This window comes from Pipistrellus kuhlii, unplaced genomic scaffold (genome assembly GCF_014108245.1).
Source record: "Pipistrellus kuhlii isolate mPipKuh1 unplaced genomic scaffold, mPipKuh1.p scaffold_m20_p_10, whole genome shotgun sequence".
NCBI classification, from domain to species: domain Eukaryota; kingdom Metazoa; phylum Chordata; class Mammalia; order Chiroptera; family Vespertilionidae; genus Pipistrellus; species Pipistrellus kuhlii.
Window position 1 is genome coordinate 25,634,410 of NW_023425405.1, and position 12,892 is coordinate 25,647,301.

Below are 12,892 nucleotides of genomic sequence, written 5' to 3' on the forward strand. Positions count from 1 at the left end.
AGGCTCCTTCAGGAATAGGGACTATGGGTCAATATGCCAGTTTCTGCAGAATAGCTTTGGGGAAGAGAAAGATGACTGATAGAAGGAACAGCACGCATGCTATGTGTGTGCAGCCACAACCAATGTGGGTGGGACCCAAACTGATGTGTGTGCCATGCTCATGCAGCACATGCTTATCTTCCCAGGAACTATCTGTGCACCTCTGGGAAGTTTTATATATCACTCATTTGCTCTTGCAGATTGCCAACTGCCCATTCATCCTGGAGCAGGGTTCCTTCTTAAAATCTTGTATGCAACTGATGCACTAAGAAGAGTTTATAACATAATTAAGATTGAGTGGCCAATTGTAAATATGACAATTCAAACTGGGCAGAAGCCATAGCTTTTATGTTGGAAAGGGAGAATTTTATAAAATGAAAAAGAAAGCTGAAAAACTGACAAAAATTTTGAAGAAAAATGGCTTCTATACTCTATTTGGACATTTTAGAATGTAATGAATGCCTATATTTAAAGTCTTTCTTACCTAGTCACAAGCAAGAGATAGCCTACCTTAGAGTTACAGTATGTTTTTGAAAGTAATACAACTACTTTTAAAACTGTCCTATAAATGATGTTAGAACTACAGGAGGTTTTCACTAATTCAGACAAGGATCCATATTATCAAACAGACTCTAAGCTTTTATATTGAACTAGAGGCCTGGTGCATGGATTTGTGCACTGGTTGAGGGCATGGCCTGTGGGGATTGGCCCACTGTGGGTGTGCTCCTCAACCCTGTCAGCTGAACAGTTGTAGACCCGCCCTCTGAGCAGTTGCTGAATGAGAAAATTAGTCTGAGCTGATATTTTGGGGTAAAGTCTTGGATAAAGGCATGTTCTGTGTTCTGGAGAGCTTTGCAATCCAAAGTCACTTGGTGAATGTCCTTAATGTATGGTGCCAGGTTGGTGACACCATCAGGGATGTCCAGGGCAGCCATGCTCCAAGATCCTCAGCCATCAGGACAGCCTCCCCAGGGGGTCCACAGTCATGTCCCCCTCTTGCCATCTGCTTATGCAGCTCCCCATGCTCTTTCTAGAACACACCTTAGAGGCAAGTCTCTGCATCAGCTGATGGGGTTAGGCCAGAATCTGGATCCTCTCAGGTATTTGATAGATGCAGAGACTTAGCCTCACCCTGGGCTTGCTATTGGCTGTGGCTGCTCCTGCAGCTGCTCATCCCAGTCAGCCGAGTGGTGCACCGAATGTGGGAGCACACTGACCACCAGGGGGTATATCCTGCATTGAGTGTCTTCCCCCTGGTGCTCAGTGCGCATCATAGTGACTGGTCAAATGGTTGTTCTTTTGTTGTTCCGCCGTTTGATCTCTGGGCTTTTATATATATATGATAACAGTGGACACATTAATAGAGCATGATGGATTTATTGCCCACTCTCATCCAGCACACAGGAAGCTGGTTTAATAACAGAGCTGAGCTGAAGTATTGTGAGGTAGGGATATGATAGCACTCTGGTCAGAGTGGCTTTGAGTCCTCTGCTCTCTGCCCCCATCTCCTTCGTGTGTCCACCAATCTTCATCTACAAGGCAGGAAATAATGAAATGTCCACTTGTTCTGGCCTTCAGTGTATAAAACACATCTGCTAATAGAACAGTTCACAGTGAGAAGTAGAATACTTATGACCCTGAAGTTGTGTAGGTGGAACGTGGAGTTTTTAGAACAGTTCCTAAGAAGCCAGTGTACTTTCACCCCATTGTTATCTGCAAGCATGCTATGTATTATTATTAACTTTGTAAATTTTCAATGGATTTTTTGTGTGTGTGGCAGTCACATTTATAGAATTCATTTTCAGTGTTTTACTTATCTATGTTATACTTTAGACTTAAGATAGTTATAAAATCCTTAATTGTTGTGTTGCAAAACTCAACTACTATGACATCATCATTTTTAGACATAAGAATAAAATTGATTTTCAATAATAATAGTTTTGCAGTTACTAATGTCCTTAGAATTTCCCCCTTTTAAAAAAATTTTATTGAATTTATTGGGTGACATTGGTTAATAAAATTACTAGGTTTCAGGTGTACAATTCTATAATACATCATCTGTACATTGTATTGTGTGTTCACCACCCCAAGTGTTCTTCCATCACCATTTACTCTCACTTTATCCTCTTCTACCTCCTCCATACCCTATAACCTTTGCCTTTTTAAGTTAAAAGTAAGAACATCAGAATTCCTGTTAATATATAATTTCCTTCTCGGAAAAAATGAACATTTAATTTTAATCATGGTGAGACAAAGTTCCTTTATGAAAGTATTGATGCAATATAAGATTAAAAAAATTTGATTTCTACTTCTAAGGAACTGAGCAAAATGAGCTTGGATTCAGGGCAAACTCAGAAAGCCTGGAGCTCATCTTTCAGAGGTTCCCTAGTTGTGGAGTCTTAGGTGGGGCCGAAGAGGAGAAAGTGAAATAGGAACTGTGCTGTGTGTATTTTCTTGATCTTTTTGCTACTGTTTATTATGGAAAATTTCAAGGCTACACAAAAGTAGACTCATATATTGAACCACCATTGCAAAATTTTATTTTACTGTCAACCTGAGGGCGGGAGGGAAACAAAGTGGCAAATATAAGACGTCCTTACAAACATGGTAGATCTTCAAAACCATGGCAAGGACATATTTCCTTGGCTTCCCAGGTCTACTCTTTCTCCAACATAATATACGAGCATATATAAATGCCAGCATAATAGAAATGCCATTTTTTAACAAGAAATATACTTTCTGAATTTTGACAGTGACCTATTTTTTAGGGCTCACATTGATTTGATAGAGGTCAGGGCAGGCTTTTGGAATGGATCTGGGCACCTGACATCACCAGCTACCTTGTAGTCAGTCAGGTGTGGATGAGTCAGTAGTAAGAGATACAGCAGGAGAGTCACGTACTAAAAAGGCACGTGTCCACTGTGGCCTGGGGAAAGGTACCAGATAAGGGACATGAGAGCAGGTGGGGTGCAGCTGGAAGCTGTACTTGGGCCTGGAATTCCCATTCACCTTTCAGGCTCTTAATTGCTACTGTGCAGGTGAGGGCTTTGGGGAGCAAAGGCTGCACATTCCTGTTTTAGAGGAATGCTACTGTTTAGTTTACCAGCATGAAAAGCCCTAAAACCCCCTGGGCCTTGCAAAAACAGATGGGATTAGTCAGTAGTGACATTTACTGGGTATTTTTTCTACCCTCCCCCTTCTCAGGAATGACAAAAGTTTTTCTTCTTTCTACTTAGTAAACTTATCTCCCTTGAGGATTTTCATCTTACGAAAGAAAGACAGGTTAAATTCTATACGTATTTACTGAATTTTATTGTAAACTAAAAACAAATCTAAATTGCATAACCAATTTGGGACAGTGTTTCAATTAAGTTGATAATGGAACTGGTATACATGGAAGCTATCCATTGAGGAAAAAATGGGGTTGAGTTAGGAAAGTGTTAAAACGAGTGAATCCTTTGAAGTAGTAAAAGCCTGAAAATTTTTCAGCTCTCTATTTGCAGAATGACTGCTTTTCAAACAGTAGAAACCAAAGAAATTTTTATATAAATACTGCAAAATTCTCGTCTAACCACAGTGGTAGGTATCTAGGACTCACATTCATAGAACTGTGAAATGTAACCACATGTATCTGGTAATAAGGATCTGCTAATTGAAAAAGAAACTCAATGAGAGGTAGGGTGCCAGTAACCAAGGGTAAGGCTGGGATGCCCATATATTTGTCTGCTAGTTTATTCCTTTCTTCATTCATTTATTCACTCACTCACTCATTCATCCTTTAATTTTTTTTCTTCTTCCCCACTGCAGAGCCCTTGGTCTCATGAATACTCCTGGTATAGTTACTGCCTCCTCTTCCTTCAGATCCAGCCAAACTTCACCTCCTTATCCTCCTCACTTCCACCTCCACTTAACAGGTGGGCCAGATTCTTTCTGAATTACTCTCTGTGGTGTATAATAGATACTCAGTAAATATTTATTGAATAAATGAACAAGTTAATCCATTCATCCATGCCCTTTTCCCCTTTGTTGCTTTACTAAGCAAAAATTTACTAAGCAAAAGCTATGTAAGAGTCACTCTGGATGGAAAGCAGTCTTTCAGACTTGAGAGCTCAAGTCAGGACCTACCTTCTTCAAACTCCAAGGGAGCTGAGTGAGGTGGATTTCAGTCTGAGTCTAGGAGTGGAAGGTTATAGAACTAACCCAAAGGGACAGACAGAGATAGAAAACAAGTTTAACACTGTGCCAAGCTCATGTGACTCCTCGAACCTGAAGTTTAATTTTCCTGGTAAGGAAGCTATGACCTAGAGAGAGATGAATGGGTTTACTTTTGAAGTTGGAAAACTGGTAACCTTGGGTCACTGGGATTTCTTTGAACTGATTTGAAGTAATTATAGACTGAATGAACCTGAAGTATGTTTTGGTGCCTTGGATTAGAAGGGGACAACTTATTTCCAGGTAAGTGAAAGGACTCAAGAGTGTGGGCTTGTCTATGCTGGGATGGGTGGTGGGAGATGAGGGAGTAGCAGGAACCCAGGAGGAGAGCATTTGGTGAGCTACTCCTTCAGCAGTTGATTTATCTATTGCAGAATTTTACCAACAAGTAACAGTTCCTCATGGCAGCGAGATACGCATTCCATTTGGCGTGGCTGGCCCATTTAACAGGCTGTCAAGATGTGTGCTTTTGAAATAACTGCAACTCACTTGCAGGGTTTTTGTGGACACAAAGCCCTTTCACATGCATTAGCTTAGTTGGCCCCACGTCATTACTGTGAAGACATTAAGATTAGAGAGCTGTGGTTTACAGGGCAAGTTATTGGAAGAACAATGGTTGACCGTGGTCCCTGACTCAGTCCTACACTGTATACCACAGGTGGCTCACAGGAGAGGAAGTGTCTCTCCAGCAGCCTGGAGACACGTTGAGAAGTTTTGAAAGCACTCAGATTTTATTTTTAATATCAGTCTGTGTGCCCCCCTTCTCAGAGGCCTGCCTTACTTACCTGGAGCTTTTTCTTCTTGTCACACACCACAGCAGAAGGTGATAGAGGTGAGCAGCAACCTGTAAGGGTAATGATTGTTAGCAATCAGTTATACGGCATTTACATGTAGCCGATGCCAAGTGCTACATGTACATCACTTCATTTAAACTCACAATACATCTGTGAGTTACGTGTGTAGTGATCCTCAGTCACCTATGTGAAAACCGAGAGTCAGTGTTTGAGGTGTGTCTTCTTAATCACCACGTGCTTTTTTTTTTTTAACCTATTGACTTTTTACTTATGAGATTATTATGCCGTTTGAATTCAAAATATAAGCTTCACTATTACATTCTGGAAAATATCTTGAAAACTCTGGGTTTCCCCCAAATAATTCTTCTTTCTAAAGTAATTTTCTAGAAAAATATGCTTCTTGAATAGGAATCCACTATGCACAGTACAACGTACAACCCTGAAGAGTGTGTAAAAGGTTGGCCTCCTCCACTCCCCCCAGCTGCTCTTCCCCTCTCTGCAAGCATCTGCCGTTAGCAGTTTCTGTTGTTGAAAATGATACTTTGGAAATTTACTTTCTCGTTTGTGCTTGGACTAGAGAGAAAGGATGTAGCAGGGGGCCCACTCTGGCCTTAGCTATGTCCTACGTCTGGATCGAAGCACATCTGGGCTGTCTGGCATGCTGGCAGGGCAGCTGGTCAGAGGGTGGAGAGAGGGGCTCTTTGGGAAAGATGTGTGTCTCCGGGAGAAGCTTGGCCCCTCATTAAAGCTTTTAGGTTTGGGGGAGGTGAGGGAGATTCTGAGGAAGAAGTTGTGGTTTCCTGGACTCCCAAAGCAGAGGCCCCTAGCGGTCTAACCCCCACCCTATGGAGTCATTTCTGAGATCTTTTCTGGAGGGAACACTCTGGGTTAGCAAGCGCCTGCAAGGGCTGTTTCTTTGAATATTCCGGAAGGCATGGAGCGCTACGTGGGGCCCCTCCCTCATTGCAGGTCCCGATAAAGGGGGGGGCCTTCTTCCTCAGATCACCCCAGATCATTGGACAATGTCGGCGCCCCTGAATGGTGATGGGGGTCACTGGAGCAGTAGTGCCTTGAGGGGTGGCCACACAGTGGGTGCTAGAGGTATATTTCACAGGCCAGCCTCTCTAGGGGCTCCAGAATATGAGAGGAACAAAAGGGCAGCTGCACATAAAAGATGCATGTGGAATAAAAAGGATTGCTCATTGGTTCTTTAAGCATACAATTCTCCTTGCGTAGATTGGTCTTTTCTCTTCCTTTTTCCTGTCAAGTTCCTGCTTACCCGGTCAGGCAACTTCCATCCTACATCCTGCCCCTACTGCCAGGCCCTGGCTCTATGTATCCGCCACTAATTGACTTGTATTAAAATTGTCTGCAGTGGGTCTGTCTGAGACTAGGGGTGGTTTTGACCAGTTTTGTAGTTCCGGTGCCTGGTTTTCAATAATTATATTGAGGAAGTGTTGAGTTCCTCCTTTGAACTACACAAAAGGTACCATTCATCCTTGCAAAGGTTCCTCAATGACAATTTGGGCCATCTAATGACCTTTTTGCATGCTTAGCAGACTAGAGAATCTGTCTTTTGGTTCAGGGTGGGGCTAAAATGTCTGCTAAACTCTGAGTGATTTTGTTTTCAGGTGTAAGTATATCTGGAACAGACTGCACTGGAAAATGGACCACATCAACATGTCACCATAACCATTTTATTATCTTAGATATTCATCAAACTACTGGCTGGATTACTAAGTTTGGGTCACAGAGAGAAAATAAGCCCAATTAAGAAATCTCACTGTTTCTGCGAGGGAACTGGACTGTGAGAGTGTGTTGAGATAGTCTAAAAAAAGGCTCTGTATCATTGTTATGTTTTCACCTTTATGGTATTCTTTTTCTTCTTCTAATGTCTTTCTCCATTCTAGACATGGCGCTTTAAATAATTTGACACGGGGGCAAGATTGGGATATGGAATACAGCCAGTGAGGAGGGACTAAGTAAATGCCTAATTGTTTCTAAGTGACAGAGGAAAAAGCGACCATAACTGGTACAGTTCTGGCAGGTAATCCTTTGTTCCATTAGAAGATTGTCAGGAAAATAGAGAAAGAGTCTGAGTTCTCTGGGTAGGTTCTGCTTTGTATAGTTTCAACTAGATGAACTCAATTTGTGCTTCAAGTTTGCAACTCTACATCTAATGGTGCAGGCTGTGTAAAAAAGGTCATTCCCCCTTTTGGAAGGCAAGGAGATAGGAATGGGAAGGTTGGGTGGGGGAATCAATACGTCGGTCAAAAATTTGAATTTTAAGCGCAATCTTCTTAATCATCACTTTCATTTCTGTCTTCTAGGGAAATCTGACACAGCTAGAAAGCAATGGAAAATACTAGGGTTGCATCAGATGTTGAAGAGGAACTGATCATAGTATGGAGATAAAAATGGTCTCTTTAAGGGGGATTTTTTTTTTAAAGCTTGTTACTTAGAGGCAGCAGCCTTTTGGGGAAAAGCTAACAAGGGTTCCAGAGGCCAATTTGTCCCCTGTTTGAACATGAGTGGATGTGTTTCGATGCCTTTCCTCTTCATCTCAATGTAGATTTGCAAAAGTGGGCTGCAAATATTTTTTAAAATCTCTTTTCAGGATGTTTCCTTGTGGAGAAGGTTCTAGATCCACTAGGTAGAAAAATATCCAAAACAGATTTAATGTAGTTATGGTTTTGCCTTAATTCTGTTGGATAAATGGATTTCTTTTATTCATTATTAACTCTGCATCTAATATTAGCCTACAGTGTTATGGCACTATAGGCGATCTAGGGGAGAGTAGAAAGGAAGTAAAAGATGTGGCCTCCGAGAGCTCATGGGGAGAAACAACACAATACTAACCTTCGTACAACACTTGAAGATGTAAAAATCACTTCCCATGATTTTACCTCATAGTTCTCTCCACAAACTTGTTGTGTAAACTTTACTACCTCTGTTTAACAAGTGAAGACAACTTGGAGTAGTTAAGGGACTTTCCTAGGATCACATTCCCGTAAATGATGGAGTCTCAACTTAGAAATAGTATAAGGTGACGAGACGTCCCGCTTTTGGTGGGACAGTCCCAATTTTTAACAATTCGTCCCACGTCCTGCGGCATTTTAATGAAGTGACTTTTTTAAAATGCCGCGGGACGCGGGATGAATTGTTAAAAATCAGGATTGTCCCTCCAAAAGCGGGATGTCTGGTCACCTTAAAATAGCTTGTCTCTAAAACTGTTAGATTCCATTGAAAACTGGAAATTAGAGACCACTATTTGTACAAGTGCATGCTGATAAGGCTTGAGAAATGGTAAAAGGGGAAAGGAGTTTCTCAGGGTGGTATCTTGGGGAGGATAGTTTATTAGAGTCACAGGATGCCTGGCCAGCATAGTTCAGTGGTTGAGCTTCAACCTATGAACCAGGAGGTCATAGTTAGATTCCGTCAGGGCACATGCGGACTATATCCCAGTAGGGGGCTTTCAGGAGGTAGCCGATCAATGATTCTCTCTCATCATGATGCTTCTATCTCTTTCTCCCTTTTCCTTCCTCTCTGAAATAAATAAAAATATATTATTTTTCAAAAGGAGACCTGCTGTGGGGACAGGGGTGGAAAATGACATAGGAGGAGGACAAGGGGAGAAATGAGCTGAACAAGGGATAAGGGGAAGGAGCCAGCAGAAGAATCCTAGTTGGGAATAATGAGAGACACGTCTAGGAGACACTGGGGATGTGCGTGAAGGGGTAGGAAAAAGTAATGCCTGGAATTTCCTTTCCATGGCCTCAGGGAGCCCAGGCAGAAGGGCTCAGAGCAGCGCTAAGAACATGTTTTGTACTGGTGCCTCAGTGGGTAGAAAAGGGGGTTGCCAAGTGAGTTATATATGGAAGTTGTACAAGGGAAGTTCTTATGCAAAATGACTAAACATGCTCCATTGCTCTGGCTGGTTACTTATAAACATTGTGTATGTGCAGAAGTTGATGGGAGTCCAGACATTTTAATCTCTCAGAGAATAAAATGAGAATAAAGTTCTTCAAAAAGGCAGAGGGCTTCTGGGTTACCTGCAGCCATTTATGACAACCTGTTCCTCTGTCACAGTAGAGACAGTTTTAGCATATTCCATCCTACATTTCCTGTATCTAGCAATGGCACTTTGGATACTGGGGGAGACTGAGTGAGAGAACCTCACTCAAGGGAGGGCCTGAGAGCTTGGGGGTGGGGAGGAAAGAGAGGCCTGATGCAGACCTGGATGCTCTCTACAGTTATGCAACTTCCTAGCCACAAGTCACTTACTAAAGCGCTGCATTCATAGGACCAAGGTCACTGTGCATTTGGGTCACTCCAGTTACCTTGAACTCTGGCACCCACAGGCTGGGGAGACAGCTGATCATCTCAGGGAGATTCCTTGCACAGCATCACAAGCACAAGAGAGATCTCCGAATTTGTGGGTAACAGACCCTGGAACACACAACAATCAAGTGGGAGGTAACCAGACCCTGGAGAGGAAAGCAGGTTACGTAAGTTCTCTCCTTTCTTTCTCTGCAACTTCCAGGTGGGCTCCAAGGAACACACAGTGAAAAGAGACTTTCTGAGAGTTAGTGCTTGACTGGCTACACCCAGAGTCTCATCCAGGGGGGATATTTGTCTAATTCTAGACAGAGATGAGAGTTTGTCTTTCTGTTTTGATTAAAAGCATAGACTCTAGAACCATAGAGTGTGCAAGTGTACTAAAGTGCTTGGAGCTTGAGTTTCCTTGGTAAAATAAAGATAAGAGTAATGCTGGTAAAATTGTGCTGAGGTGCAAATGAGACAATGCATGTGTTGCAAGTGGAGTTCCTGAGGACACAGATTATGAGATGGAGCTTTGCATGCAGGAAGGTTACTGGAGAGTCCTCTTGAGATCAATACCTTTGGGAAAGTGCAGATAGCATTACTGGGCAGAGGGACAAGGTGAACCAGATGCAGTTGTAAGAAAGGCCTCACGGGCGGTTGTACAGCTCAAGATAGTCCTGCAGAGCTATCCTAAATTGAGCCAAAAGGGATCAGTCTGACATCCCCACATTGACCAGTCTCTGGATGTGAGCTGTCCCCAGGAAGGGGATTCAATCTTAGATGAAGACACATCAGCAGAGGGCAATATATTCAGAGGGATTAGCTGCCAGGACTCCCAGCAGGTGAGGGGAATGAGTGCTTGAGCCCTGTGGATGGGTGTTGCCCCACACATCCTCTGCAGTCCTCCCTGCATTGCATCTTTACTTGCTGCATGTAATAAGTTCTGGAAACAGCTCTTCCATTCTGATGGGCTTTTTTTCCTGAGGAAACTTACAAGAGGAAAGTAAATGGAATAAATTAAAACCTTCACCACAGTAGCTGCTGTTAAGGCTGCAACTGAAACTCATTGTCTTTCTTCTTTACTACTTATTCTAGCTTCTCCTTACCCTTATTTGATCCAATTGGTTATTTGATGAGTGCAAATGAGGCTGTGGCTGCTGTACTAATCCATTTCCATTAAGAGACACAAAAGGCCTGGGTGCTAAACATAGTCTTTCCTGCTTCCCATCTGTAGAAGCAACCCTTCACTTCCTGATTTTCAAGGTCAACTTCTTAAAAAATTATATATATAAACCCCCCCCCCCCCCAAAAGAGGAAGGGCAAGGGGGAGAGAGACAGAAACATCAATGATGACAGAGAATCATTAATTGCCTGCCTCCTGAGCACACTCCACTGGGGACTGAGCCTGCAACCTGGGCATGTGCCCTGACCAGGAATAGAACCTTAACCTCCTGGTTCATAGGTCGATGCTCAACCACTGAGGCATGCCAGTTGGGCAGGGTCAATTTCTCATGGCAGAATGTTGACTCCTTTCCTTGTCTGCTATTTTCTTGGTATGAAGAACATGAACAATTTGGTGGCAGCAATATCTTATCACTTAATGGGAAACTTACTGTGTTCCCTGGGGGAAGCAGGCCACCTACAATGATGTGAGCCACTGAATCTTTGTAGGGCTTATCTCCTCCTATTTGAAGGATATGGTATTAATAATGCCTCCAGCATACTTGCCACTTCTTGCTTCTCAGGTGCAAATAATGTATGTCATCAGTATAGTGGACCAATGTGATATTCTTCAGGATGTTCAGGTGGCCCATATTTCTTTGGACTGTATTTTGATAGAGGGTGGGAGAGTGAAGACAACCCTGGAGCAAGACTGTAAATGCCTGCTGTCCTCTACAAAGTGAAGGAGAGCTGATGCTGATCTTCCTTTCCTATGGTGACTGAAAGAATGCATTGGCCATATCCATACAGGCAGCCGATGCACCTGAAGTGATTTAATCTGCTCCAGCCAAGGCATCACCTCTGGCATCACTGCTGCAATTGGGGCTAGTGCATAATTGAGTTTGTGCTTGTCCATAGCATTCCCCAGGATCCACCTGGCTTTTGTAGAGGCCAGGCTGGTGGGATAAATGGCAATGTGATGGAGATCATCATCCCTACATCCTTTAGATTTGCCATTTCCCTAGGGATGTGATACTGTTTTTGATTTACTGTCATGGCTGGAGTCCGGAAGGACAGTTCAGAGGCTTCCACTTGGCTTAGAGGACTGCTGGGACTTGATTCTAGTTATAGAGCTAAAAGAAAGAGGTGTTGTAGAGGTGGGTACTGAGGAGAATCAGTATTGTCTTTCATGGAGCTGCTTCAGAGAAAACATTATAGTTTCTTTGGACAATGCGGAGCCAATCCCCTCAGACAGAGGTGGAAAGGTCTATACTAGGGTGGAGATGCTGCTGCCACTGGGCATGGGGAGACTAATGCCACTAGGAGGTGGAAAGACTTCTTCCATTGGGAGAAAAAAATGATCAGAAATTAGGAGCTCAGTGTCCCTAGTCTTCCCACATGCCCCCATCCCAACTTGCAGGATCCCATTCTTTCCCAATCAATGTCCTCACTTTAATAGTGGACTCCCTGTGAGTTTGAGTGGTCAACTTGTGTTGGAATTTAACCAGTTACAGAATGTGGTCTTATGCTTGATTTTAATTAAGCAATTTCAGCTCTGTGGCTAAAGGAAGTAGGGTTTACTTCAGGGCACACATAGTAGCTCGTAGGTTATTTATGTAGTGCATTAGCAGGGAATTAAAATATTTCACCACTTATCCAGTGACTTTAGGACCAACCAACTAAGGTAATTAAATTAATTGGTTTTCCAAAACGGTTCAAAAGTATCACATACAGAATCACTTGCCTTGTTACATCTTACAAGCGGTTTTATTAGGAGTATTCAAATATTTAGCATATCTCTATAAACTAGGGGTGTCGAACTCAATCAGAGAAGGGGCCAAAATCTAAAATCCAGCCTAAATCGCGGGCCGAATGGTTTACTGAACAGTCATAAACTGTCATTGTGATGGAAACACAGCGGAGTGCAGTGATGACAGCGCGGTGCGGGCCACATTGCAAGGCCTGGCGGGACGGATTTGGCCCGCGGGCCTTGTGTTTGACACATGTGCTATAAACAGTTCATGCCTGGACTATCAGTGCTCTCTTTACTTCTAGTCATTAGCATCTTTAGGTCTAATCCTATTAGAGAGCCATTTTCAGGAACCCTAGAACCAGTTACGGCCAGTGTAATTCCATTCTATGTAATAAAGATGTAATATGCAAATTAATCCTCACACTCTCACAAGGTGGCTTCTTACAACCAGGCCAATAGGGGGTTAGTGAGGGATGACTAAACGACTGAACAACAGGTTGTATAAGACGACCAGGCTGGAGGAGGGGTCGTGAGGGGTGACCAGGCTGGTGGGGGGTGGGGCAGTTGGGAGCAACTAGGCCAGTAGGGGGGGCAGTTAGGGGCGACCAGG

The 12,892-nt window shown here is 43.1% G+C and overlaps 1 long non-coding RNA gene across 1 annotated transcript in view; it reads left to right on the forward strand.

Moving 5' to 3' along the window:
• Positions 1-3,850: 3,850 nt before the first annotated feature.
• Positions 3,851-12,892, forward strand: part of LOC123651912 — an 86,408-nt gene continuing 77,366 nt past the window's right edge. Inside the window, exon 1 of the long non-coding RNA XR_006740900.1 lies at positions 3,851-3,953. This is a non-coding gene — a long non-coding RNA (uncharacterized LOC123651912). The remainder of the gene's footprint in view (positions 3,954-12,892) is intronic.